Source organism: Galeopterus variegatus, unplaced genomic scaffold, assembly GCF_000696425.1.
Source record: "Galeopterus variegatus unplaced genomic scaffold, G_variegatus-3.0.2 Scaffold24, whole genome shotgun sequence".
Lineage (NCBI taxonomy): Eukaryota > Metazoa > Chordata > Mammalia > Dermoptera > Cynocephalidae > Galeopterus > Galeopterus variegatus.
This window is the reverse complement of record NW_007726135.1, coordinates 782,906-795,365: the sequence shown is the minus strand read 5'-3', so window position 1 is coordinate 795,365 and position 12,460 is coordinate 782,906. Positions and strand designations below refer to the sequence as shown.

At 39.5% G+C, this 12,460-nt stretch overlaps 1 protein-coding gene across 1 annotated transcript in view; it reads right to left on the bottom strand.

Moving 5' to 3' along the window:
* The window catches only part of TRAPPC9 (trafficking protein particle complex 9), a 672,769-nt gene that overhangs the window by 271,605 nt on the left and 388,704 nt on the right, over positions 1-12,460 (bottom strand). The window lies entirely within an intron of this gene.

The following is a 12,460-nucleotide window of genomic DNA, read 5'->3' as shown; positions in this document are numbered from 1 at the left end:
TTAATTTGGCACTTACAATAATTCCTTTTAATATTTATTTTCTAAATATCCCCACCACAGACCTGAATATTTTATATCCCGGTAAAGAAGGCTGGGAGTAGGGTGCATAGGATTTCCCTGCACATCTTTTTTTGCACTTCCTGTGAATCTATAATTATTTCAAAATAAACTGGAAAAAAATGAGATGGGTATGTGCCAAACTAAAAGAATCTAAAATCCATTTATATTTTTAGTCATCTGAGGAGGGGAAGAAGAAAAGAAGAGGTTTTTATCTCCGGTCCCACAATTCCTGTCAGGGGTTAGAGGCATAATGGAGTCAGAATGTTTTTTCCCATGTAGAAATGCACTTATCATGAAAAAAAAAGGAAAGTCCCAAATCCTCAATGCTTCGGAAGAGCATCGGTAGACTCCCCCCTCTCCACACTAGGTCAACCAACAGACAGCTTAATGTCACTTCTGCGGTACAAATATGGTGCTCTTTTTATAAGAACTCACCGAGGCTGTCAAGATATCACAAGATGAAGCGCCAGCGGCCCAGTTCATCATGCATATAACAAGTGCAGTGAGCAAGTATCAGGAAAAAATATCACATGTGGACTAAAACGATGTAAATGAAAAAACAATACTCAAAATATTTTACGTTTATTTATAATTTGTACAAATAAGCAAAAGATTTTCAAACCTGTTTCTCCTACAATCTTCCCCTTCTCAGTGCATGGCACCTCCATCTCCCCAACTTCTCAGGACAACAGCCTTGCAGTCACCACCCCTCCTGTGCAGCAGCAATCCTCAGCCTGCGTTCTGTCCTTTCAAAGTCTATCTGGAACCTGATTGGTTATTATCACCTCTACCTACTACCACAGGGTGACTGCAGCAACCTTGCCACCGACACCCCGCTTCTGCCCGACACCCCGCTTCTGCCCGACATCCCACTTCTGCCCTTGTCCCTGTAGTGTCTTCTCCCACAACAGCTCTATTTTTCTTCACTTATGTTTGTCACCTATACCACTTGGTAAACATACCACCTGACATATTTATGCTTATTGCCTCTCTCTCTCACTGAAATATAAACTTTGAGAGCATAAACTTTATTCATTGCTGTGTGTTCAGTACCTAGGTGCAGTACTGGAGAGGCTAGGGGGAAACAGGTACACACATGCAAACTCGGTCATACTATTTACTGGTAATTTTTGATAGGTAATTAAAAAATATATGCCAAGATCTAGAGATTACTTATAACGTTTGTATGCATTCATTTATTATTTATTTATACCATGAAGAATAAAAATTTAATTTTGAACAATTATAACTAAATTTGTGTAATACTTTCCATTTTACATTGTCTTTTAGATTTTTATGGTAAAAAGGTTAGTTTCCAATATCATATCATGTACAAAAAATAAATGAAACATGGGCAAATAATCTAAATGTAAAATTACAAATATATTAGCAGAAAATCAAGGAAAATATTTATAAAATCTTGAATAGGAAAACTTTTTTTTTTTTCCTTTTTGTCTTTTTTCGTGTCCGGCAACGGATCGCAACCCTCCGTGTCGCGCCCGCACCTCACTCAGCCAGTGAGCGGGAACCGGTCTGTATGTGGGATCCGAACCCTTGGCGGGAGCGCCGCAGTGCGCCACCGGGCTGGCCCGGAAAACTTTTTCAAAACAGTATACGAAACAGAAGCCAGTAAGAACAAAATGATAATTTTACTACATAAAAATGAAAAAGAATACAGCAAAAAGGCACCAAAATAATTTGTATTAAAATAAAAACAACAAATTAGGATAAAGTTAAAATACATAGCACACAAAAGTTCCTGAAGATCAATAAAAAAATTAATAAAAATGTTTAAATAGGCTAAGATTATGTATAGAAGAAATGTAAATGCTTGATAAACGTACAAAAAGATGTTTTACCTTACTCAAATTAAAGAAAATAAATTACGAACAGTGAGATGTTCCACATCCACCTAACTGTAAACAGGGAAAAAGGATTATATATATTTATATATAAATATGTCTACGATGGCGCGAAACTACCATTCTCATCCACTCAGGAGTGCAAAATGTAGAGGAAAACTCCATAACATATATTAAAACTAAAAAGTCTTGGAATTTTTATTATGAAAACCACTCCACACATGTACAAAGACCTGTGTACAAGAACGTTCAATGCAAAACTGTTTGAAATAGCAGAAAATTGAAAACCCAAATATCTCTCAATAGAGAAGTAATCACAGCATATGGTGCTTGTGAACGATGGACAAGTATGCAGTCTGTAAACAAAGAGGGAGGCCTACCTGTACCGATGTGCAAGAAGGATCCACATGCATTATATATACATATGTCTACAATTTGCAAAAGATTGAGATTTTTATTTTTAAAATAATAGTAATAGATATTGTGTATATATTTAGATGAGTAAGTCATTTGGAGAAACTTGCATCAAACTGTTAGTAATGGGTGTCTCTGTGAGATGACATTGCAACAGATACTCATTTTCTACTTCATGCATTTCCACCAAGCATACATTTTGTATAACAAGTTTGAATGACTTTGGCTTTCAGGAAAAAGAAGTGGGGGAGAAAACATATTGTTTCATAAACTCTTCCCGCTATTTTTAGGTAAGGAAAAGCGGGACTTAGAGCATCTAAGAGACCTCTCCACAGCAGGAACTAGAGAAGCAAGTCCTTTAATTCCCCTGAAATCAAGGTGCCCTGGGGCCGGCCCGGTGGCGCACTGGATAGTGCGCCCGCTTGGGAAGCACGGCAGCGCTCCCGTCCGAGGGTTCGGATCCCATGTACAGACCGGCTCCCGCTCACTGGCTGAGCGAGGCGCGGGAGCAATGCCGAGGCTTGCGATCCCGTCGCCGGTCCCCGGTCCGGTACGGGGGCAACACTGAGGGTTGCGATCCGTTGCCGGACACGCAAAAAAGACAAAAAGACAAAAAAAAAAAAAAAAAAAAAAAAAAAAAAAAAAAAAAAGGTGCCCTGTCATTCACAGTCGTTTGCTATGTCCCCACCATGTGACAGTAATCGTAGGGACTTATTTCAAAAGAGAAGACAAAGAAAAGGTGTTGCCTTGTAGCACACCTACACAGGCGAACAGCAGGGAAGGACAGAATCGCCTCCCTCGTGCTGCATGCTTGCTATGTGCCCAGCTCTGCTTTAAACACTTCGTACACTTACTTTCATCCTCATGACAGTCCTGTAAGGTGTTACAAAGATTCTGCCACTGGCCGGACGGGGCCCAGCTGGGGTTCCACCACAAGCCGGTCAGCCGCCCACGCCCATCCTCTTCAGCCCTGGGCTCTGGGACCTCTGCTCCCTGGTTCTTTCTCCTCGCTATGTCTCAGCTATAAAATGGGACAAAACGTTTTATAGCCAGCACTTCCTAGCATGTCACATGTGTCAGGTCCTAGTCCAAGTGCTATACAAGGACCGACTGCTTCAACCTCCAAGGAGCCTGTGAATAAGGTGCTGGGATGAGCTCACTTTGCAGAGGGGTACCCAAAGTGCAGAAAGGAAGCAAAACCCAGAAAATACTTCACGAGGGGGCAAATGGGTCGCAGAGAGCAGAGCGGAGCAGGTGTCCAGCAACACGCCTGGCACTTAGGGGAGGCTCGATAATGGCACCACTCCTTTATCCACACGGGGACGACAACTCCACAGAAACAGGCACAGAGGGCTGACCGCGCTCCACAGAGGAATGAAAAGTGCCAACAGCTCAGTTGGGGAGAGCCTGAGTCCGCTGATAATGCTTTTGTGAAAAGACGCTGCTCCTGGGCGCTTGCTAGGCGGGTATGGGCTCCATGAAGTTCAAAGCCATCACATCAGTGATCGTTGGGCCCACCCTGATGCGCTACCTCACCTGTCACTGTGCCTTCTGGGAAGGGGCGTTCTGGCTCCAATCTTCCCACTTCTGCCCACACTGAACTTCCTCCCTGCTCAAGCCGCTCCTGACCACAAGGTAAGTACACTGTACTTCTCCAGTCTCTAAACAAAGAACTCCTCCTGTACCTCCTCTGACCATTGGATGCAAACGCAGCTGTTCCTTCTGGAGAGCTCCCTGCCACACACCACTCACCTCCCAGCTACACGTAACAGGTGCCGCGAGACAGCAGTGAGGGACCCAATGCCTAACTTCAGGGAGCTGCCCTTCCACAGCAAGACTGGCCAGCAAGCAGGCCTTAGGGGTACACCGAGGTGGGTGACGTCCTAAGGAAGTCATAGCATTCACAGGACTGACTCATCCCTTTGTCCCTAGAATTTGGCACACGAGAGGGCATACACAAGGAAAGAGACAACTGCCAATTCCAATGATCTACCTTGTGTCAGGCACTGTATTAGACACTTAATACACACTTTTAAAACATACAATTTTATGACCCTGCAGGTTCGATGTTATCGCCATTTCGAAATGAAGGAAAAATGATGCTTGAAGAAATGTGCTCAAGATCACAGAGCAAATAAGCAGTAGAATCAAAATTTGAACTCAGATACAGGGACATTTGGTTCTGAATCCTGGTGCTTACTAAAACCTTAAATTCTTGTTAAATTTAAAACAATTTAATAAATAAAGATAACAGCTTGAAAAAGAACTACTATGATAAAACTCAACATTAAAATGGGTTTATTACGTCGCCATGAGCACATGCTCCCCACAGAGCCAGGCCGTCCCTACCCCACGAGGGAAATGGAATTTTCTAAGTGGCTGAAGGTAAGTGCTGTGTTGTCTCGGGTGGCATGATTTCTATTAATAATGTAATAACGACTACACCACACGCCCTCCTCTGACAAGTGTGTTTTCCACATGGCTCAGAGTAAAAACATCTAAGATTGGATCATTTATTCTAACAGGCCAGAAAGAAACTGCCCCTCAGGAGGGAGGGAAGCGCAGCACGCAGATGGGGACAGCTGGCCAGTCCACTTCAGTCTAGTGCCCAACAACATCACCAGGCCACTCTGTGTGAAAAGTGAATCTCGAAGGTAATTGATCTTCTAAACAAAAGTCAGCTGAGACCTCGGTACACCCCGGAGGGAAAGTGGTAAAAAAATGATGAGAACTCTACATCCTGCTTTTTGTATTTAGAAAAAACACGCCTCCACTTTTGTTTAATTTGATTCTCTCATCAGGCTGATAAGGTGAGCAGAGCTGAGAGGACTGTTCCTGTGAGGCTCAGGAGAGCTGGAGCGGGACGGACAGAGACACGACTCCCACGGAAACAAGAGCCAGGTCTCTGGACTCCCACTTCAGAGGAAGTGTGGCAGAAAGCTTCGGTTTTGGTGCCAAGAAGGCCATAATTCAAACTGCAGCTCCTCCACTCATTAGTGTGCAGATAGCAACGCAGACTTCAAAGGGTTCTCTGGAGTCTAAAAGGGATGCTAAACACAACGTGCCCAGGACAGTCTCTGTAATATAGCAGGCCTTGAATAAATAGAATTTCTCTTCCCCCCTTCTCTTCTCGAAAACTATTATTTAAAAAATTACCAATAAGAAAAACTGCAAAAGTTATCAATATTAATGAGAAGAACAGAAACACAGACTATCCCAGGAGCAATAACCCACATCCATTTGCATTTTGGTTTCACAGTAGAATATATTATCCTGTTTATGCCAGCAGTGAAGTGATTTTGTGATGCATACTTGGCTTCTATTTGGGCTAAAATCAGCCTGAATCTCCACACAGGCTCAACCTGACACATGTGTGGTCATCTAGCTGCCCACACTGCAGGGGACTTGAAGCCAGGGTTTCTAGATGCCAGCCCATCACCAGCAAGCTGCATGAACCTGTGCAGACCATATTACCACTCTGCGCCTCTCCTTCATAAGGCCCCTGTGTTGAAATGGGCCATCTCTGGGGATGCACATAACACTAACAGGGCATGATGCTGAAAGTATGAAAGAAAAATCCTCACCTGTGAGCAAGATGAAAAATAATGAATTCATAACACATCATGTCACATAACTTCAAAAAACTGCAAAAGTTGAGTGCCCAAAATGCATGCTAATTCTGTGGTATTCTAGGTCACGCAATTTACAGAGGTCTCTAAGAAAAACAGAACATATAGGAGTAAGTGAAGACGCATTCCTTGAGTCTTCTCTGACTGCCCACATGGCCCAAAGTGCTGCTGGGTCCTGAGGAGCATGGGTTAACAACCAGGCTCCACATTTCACAGAGCTCAGAATCTAGTGAGGGAATCAGAAACACAAATGTTAACACTCCCCGACCCTCCCAGTGGCTGGGAGGTGAAATCCTATTCAATCTTCAAGAGTTAGTACAATGTTTCATTTTCTACGAAGCTCTTCTGGACCTCTCCAGTAAAAATTAGGTGCTCTCTCCAACTGCGTATGTATTTCTACATAGGAGCATCAACTTTTAAAACAAGGTATAATTTGTACACAAAGGATCTTCAAAAAGTTCACAGAAAGATTAAAATCATTTGTTAATTCTATGTTTCCATGAAAGTTTTGAAGTGCCATCACACAAGAAAATATACAGAGCTGAAGTGTACAGCTTAATAAGGTCACATTTGTCTACAACCCTGTAACCCACACCCCATCAGGATATACAACATTTCATCAAGTCAGAAAGATACTTTCTTCTTTCCAGGGTGACCAACCATGCTGGTTTGCCTGGGATTGAGGGCTTTGCCATGGCAAGGGAATTTCAGGGAGTTAGTATCTGGAAAATCCCAGGCAAACTGAGACACTGGGTAACCCTAATCCCTTCCCAGTCAACTCCTGTCCCACCTGACCTTAACCCGTAGTCAAATTGTTCAGATTTCCTTAATCATTGAATAGGTTTTCCTGTTCTAGAAGGCTGTAAAAATAGAGTCACATTCCTTTTATGACTAGATTCCTTTTACCAGCATGATTGTGAGCTTATCCCATGTGGATGCATGTACCAGCAGTTCATTTTATTTCTGAGCAGTATTCCACTATATGAATATACCACAAATTGCTTATTCATTCACCTGTTGATGGGCATTTGGGGTTGTTTCCAGTTGGATTTATTAAGAATAAAGCTGTTATAAAAACTCTCACAGTAGTCTTTTTGTGGATATGGATTTTTATTTCTCTTGAGTAAATATCTAGAAATGAAATTGTTGGATCAACGGGAAGGTATATGTTTAAATTCATGAGAAATTGCCTGACCAGCTCTTAAAGTGGCTGTACCATTTTACATTCCCACAAGCAGTTTATGTGAATTTCAGTTATTATTTCACATTCTCACCAACGTTCAGTAGTGTCCGTGTTTTTAACTTTAGCTATTCTAGTGGGTTTACAGTAGTACTTAATTATGGTTTTAATTTGCATTTCCCTAATGGTTAATGATGATGAACACTTTTCAAGTGACAGTATGTCATTTGAGAAATACAGATTCAAATCTTCTGCCCATTTTTTATTTTTATTTTTTAGTATTTATTTTTAGGACTTCATTTTATATACATTAGATGTAAGACTTTCGTTACATAAATGTACTGCTAATATTTTATCCCAGAGTGTAACTTGCCTTTTGATGAGCTGAAGTTTTTAATATTAATGAAATTCATCCTATCAACTTTTTATTTTATGGTTAATAGTTTCTTGTCCAATCTAAGAAATCTTTACCCCAAAGTCAAGAAGATACTCTGCCACCTTTTCTTTAACAAGGTTTATAGTTAAAGTTTTTACATTTAGGACTAGGATCAATCTCAAAAGACTTTTTGGATATGATGTTATATATGCGTGAAGATTCGTTTTTTCCCCACATAGATGCTGGGTTGTCCCAACACATTTGCTAAAAAGACTTTTCTTTCCCCATGAAATTGCTTTTGCATCTTATTAAAAACCAATTGATGACATATAATTGGATCTACTCTTGGACTATCCATTATGGTCCATTAATCTCTTTGTCTGTCTTTACACCAATAACACACTCTCTTGATCACTATAACTTCACATTAACTCTTAAAATCATATAGCCTAAGTCCTCCAACTTTGTTTTTTGTCATGTTATTTGTCTATTCTAGTTCTGCTGCATTTCAAAATAATGTTTAAAACAGCTTGTCAATTTCCACTTAAATCCTGCTAGAATTTTGATGGGGATTGCATTGAATTTATAATCAATTTTGGGAAAACTGACATCTTAACAATAATTGACTCTTCCAATCAATAAGCATGGTATTAAAGTTTTCTTTAATTTCTCTCTTTCAAGGTAGAAAGCATAGTTTTAGAAATTTATCCCTGAGTGTTTTATGTTTTGTATTCTATTCCATAATTTTCAAAATTTTATTTTCAAGTTGTGAGTTGCTAGTATATAGAAATACAATTGATTTTTAAGTGCCGAGTGGTATCCTGCAATCTTGCTAAATTGAATTATTAGTTCAAATAATTATTTTGGTGTGGCAGATTTCTTAAGATATTAATGTACACAATCATGTGTACCACGTAAAGAAAACAAGTGAATAGTAATAATCATACTTCATCATTTCCAATTTTTATACCTTTAATTCTTTTCTTGTCTTCATGTTCTCAACAGGGCTACCAGAAAAACAACACAGTGGTGACAGCACACACACTTGCCCTGTTCCTCATCATAGAGAAAAAGTAATCGGACTTTTACGTTTAAGTGTAGCATCAATAGGGTTTTTTTAGGTAGCCTTTTCAGGTTAAGGAAGTTCTCTTCTAACCCTAGGTTACTGAGCATTTCTATCATAAATATGGGTTGAATTCCGTAAAATGATGCTTCTTCATCAACTGACATAATCATATGATTTTCTCCTTTATTTTGCTAATGTGGTAATTTCCAATGACTAATTTTTCAATTGTGAAACAACCTTATATTCGTGGGTTAAACCTGAATTGTTCATGCTGTATTATCCCTTTCATATATTTCTGAACTTGATGTGATTAATATCTTGTTTTCACATTTTACATTTAAATACGAGGTTACTGGCCTAAAGTCTCCTTTTCTCACACTGTCTCTGTCTGGGTTTGGCATCAAGGTGATGATGGTGTCATGAAATGGGAGTTAAGAACTATTCCCTCCTTGTTTATTTTCTGAAAGAATTTTTATAAAGGTTTTATTATTTCTTTCTTAAAAGCTTGATATATTTCACAGTGAAGCCACCTGGGCCTAAAGTTTGCTTTGTGGTAAGTTTTTAATTAAGAATTTTAATTTTTTAACGGATATGTGACTATGCACATGTTCTATTTCTTCTTCTGTCAGTTTTAGTCATTTGTGTCTTTCAAAACATTTGTCCATTGTAGAGATTTTTCACCTCCTTGGTCAAAGTTATTCCTAGGCATTTTATTGCTTTAGTAGCTATTATAAATAGGATTGCTTTCTTAATTTCTTTTTCTGCTAGCTGTTTGTATATAGAAATGCTGATTTTTGTACACTGATTTTGTATCCTGCAACTTTACTCAATTTACCAGTTCTAAGAGTTTTTTGGTGGAATCTTTAAGTTTTTCTATATATAAGAGATCATGTCATCTACAAACGGACAGTTTGACTTACACTTTTCCAGTTTGGATGCCCTTTCTTTCTTTCTCTTGCTGAATTGCTCTGACTGGAACTCGCAGTACTATGTTAAATAGAAGTGAGAGTAAGCATCTTAAAAGCTTTCAACTTTTCCCCATCTAGCTGTGATGTTTCCCCATAAGCATGATGTTAGCTGTGGATGTGTCATATACGGCCTTTACTGTGTTGAGATACTCTCCTTCTGTATCTAGTTTCTTTAGAATTATTCTCATGAAGAAATGCTGAATTTTATCGAATGCTTTTTATGCGTCTGTTGAGATGATCATATGGGTTTTGTCCTTTGTTTTGTTGATGTGGCATATCATATTATTGATCTGTGAATGTTGAACCGTACTTGCATCCTTGGGATGAATCCCACTTGATTAGGGTGTATAATCTTTTTGATGTGCTGTTGAATTCTGTTTGCTGGTATTTTGTTGAGAATTTCTACATCTATGTTCACCAAGGATACTGGCCTGCAGTTTTCTTTTTTTGTTGTGTTTTTGTCTGATTTTGGTATCAGGGTGATGCTGACTTCATAGAATGAGTTTGGGAGAACAAACTCTGCTTCAACATTTTGGAAGAATTTGAGAAGAACTGGTATTAATTCTTTAAAAGTATGGTAGAATTCAGCAGGGAAGTCATCCAATCCTGGACTTTTCTTTGTTGGGAGACTACTGACTACTGATTCAATCTTCTTCCTCATTATTGGTAAGTTAACATTTTCTATTTCCTCTTGGTTCAGTCTTGGTAGGTTGTATGCATCCAGAAATTTATCTATTTCCTCCAGATTTTCAAATTTGTTGGTGTATGATTATTCATAATAGTCTCTAATGATTCTTTGTATTTCTGTGGTATCATTCATAAAGAAATTAAAAAGGACACAAAAAAATGGGAAGATATTCCATGTTCATGGATTGGAAGAACGAATATTGTCAAAATGACAATACTACCCAAAGCAAACTATAGATTCAATGCAATCCCTATCAAAATACCAATGACATTCCTCACAGAAATAGAAAACATGATCCTAACATTCATATGGAACCACAAAAGATCCCAATAGTCAAAGCAATCATGAGCAAAAGAATAAAGCTGGAGGCATTATACTACCTGACTTCAAAATACATACAAAGCCACAGTAACCAAAACAGCATGGATCTGGCATACAAACAGACACATAGACCAATGGAAGTAAAAAATGAACCCATAAACAAATCCACACTTTTACAGCCAACTGATCTTTGACAAAGGTGCCAAGAACATACACTGGAGAAAGTACAGCCTCTCAATAAACGGTGCTGGGAAAACTGGATATCCACGTATAGAAGAATGAAACTAGACCCCCATCTCTCCCTATTTACCAAAATCAACTCGAAATGGATTAAAGGCTTAAATGTATGACCTGAAACTATAAAATTTCTAGAAGAAAACACAGGACATATGAATAAAAACTCAAAAGCACAGGCAACAAAAGCAAAAATAAACAAATGGGAATATATCAAATGGAAAAGCTTCTGCACAGCAAAGGCAATAATAAACAGAATGAAGAGACAACTGCAGAATGGGAGGAAATATTTGCTAACTATACATCTGACAAGGAATTAATACCCAGAATATACCTGGAACTCAAACATCTCAATAGTAAAAAAACAAAATAAAAGAAGGTACCCCAGTGAGTACTTCGTATAGCACCTGGAAGTTGGAGGTGTTACCTTAAAGCCTAAATGAAAGTATGTCCAATACAGTCTCGTAAGTGCTTTATTAGAAGTACAAGGAACGTGCAGAGGAACCCACAGAAAGAACAATCCATTCTGCCCAGTCATGCTCAGGAAAATTTTACAAAAATGGTAACAGAGATCAAGGGCAAACAGATATTTGCCAGAAGGTTAAGTGAAAGAATGATAGTTTATGAAAAAAGAACAGTTTTGGAAAAAGATGTGTGCAAAGCTCATTGCAATAAAGTGCCTTGACATATCCTAGTGATGGTGAGACGCAAAGTGGCTTTTAAACAGTGTAGTGGAACTGGGGACAAAAGAGCCTAAGAGGAAGGTCTAGGTCAGATCTTTAAACACCCTGAATATCACATGAGGGACTTTGGACTTTATAAACACTGGGAAAGTCTTTAAGCTGGGCAGCGACATGGGAACATTTAGCAAGACTGAAGGCAGGGAGACCAGGGAGGCAATTCTTTCTACAGTGATGGAGACATGCACAGGCTGATCAGGAGATGTTTCAGAGGTTTGATCCATAGGATTTGGTAATCAATTAGATGTAGGAATAATGTAAAATCAGGATTAAAAGAAACCAAATCTCAATCCCAAGAGCAGGGAAAAGAAACACGTAGGCCAAAAGAAAAGAGAGCGAGGTCCACAGGCTGGGGGACCAGGACCCAAACAGTGCTTCAGTAACAGCCAGCTCTCCCCAGTCCGTCTGCAGCATACTCAACCGGCAGGGCTGTTCTCATCTTAAAGTGTCACTCAGAACTGCAGGGGCCATGACGTGGAAGCAGAAAGTAAGAGGGCAAAAAAAAAATAAAAATTCAGTGACAACCTGTGCCACTTCCAAGAATTATTTCTATTGGCGATGGCAGCAGGAGATAAGGGGATGGGAGAGAAACACGCCGGGTTTACGACGGAGGAGATCTAATGCACAGAAAGGGCCTGAAACACTCTAATGTCATCTGGCAGCAGTCCTGGCCATATCTTCCCCAGGGGCAAGTGCTTTAATACTTTATACAAATTCAAAACAGAGGCGAGCCCTGGCAGGAAAGACTATTTCTCCAAGGATTGAAAAAGTGATAGATGGTGAAATGTGATGCTAAAAGGCCCAACTAAGCCATTAATTCTTCCTGAAGCCATTCTCCAACAGCTGGGAAGAAAAACAGTCTTTCCTCTAAACTAAAACCACACTTATTATCTGGAGCTGTATCACTTTAAAGGGATCTTTA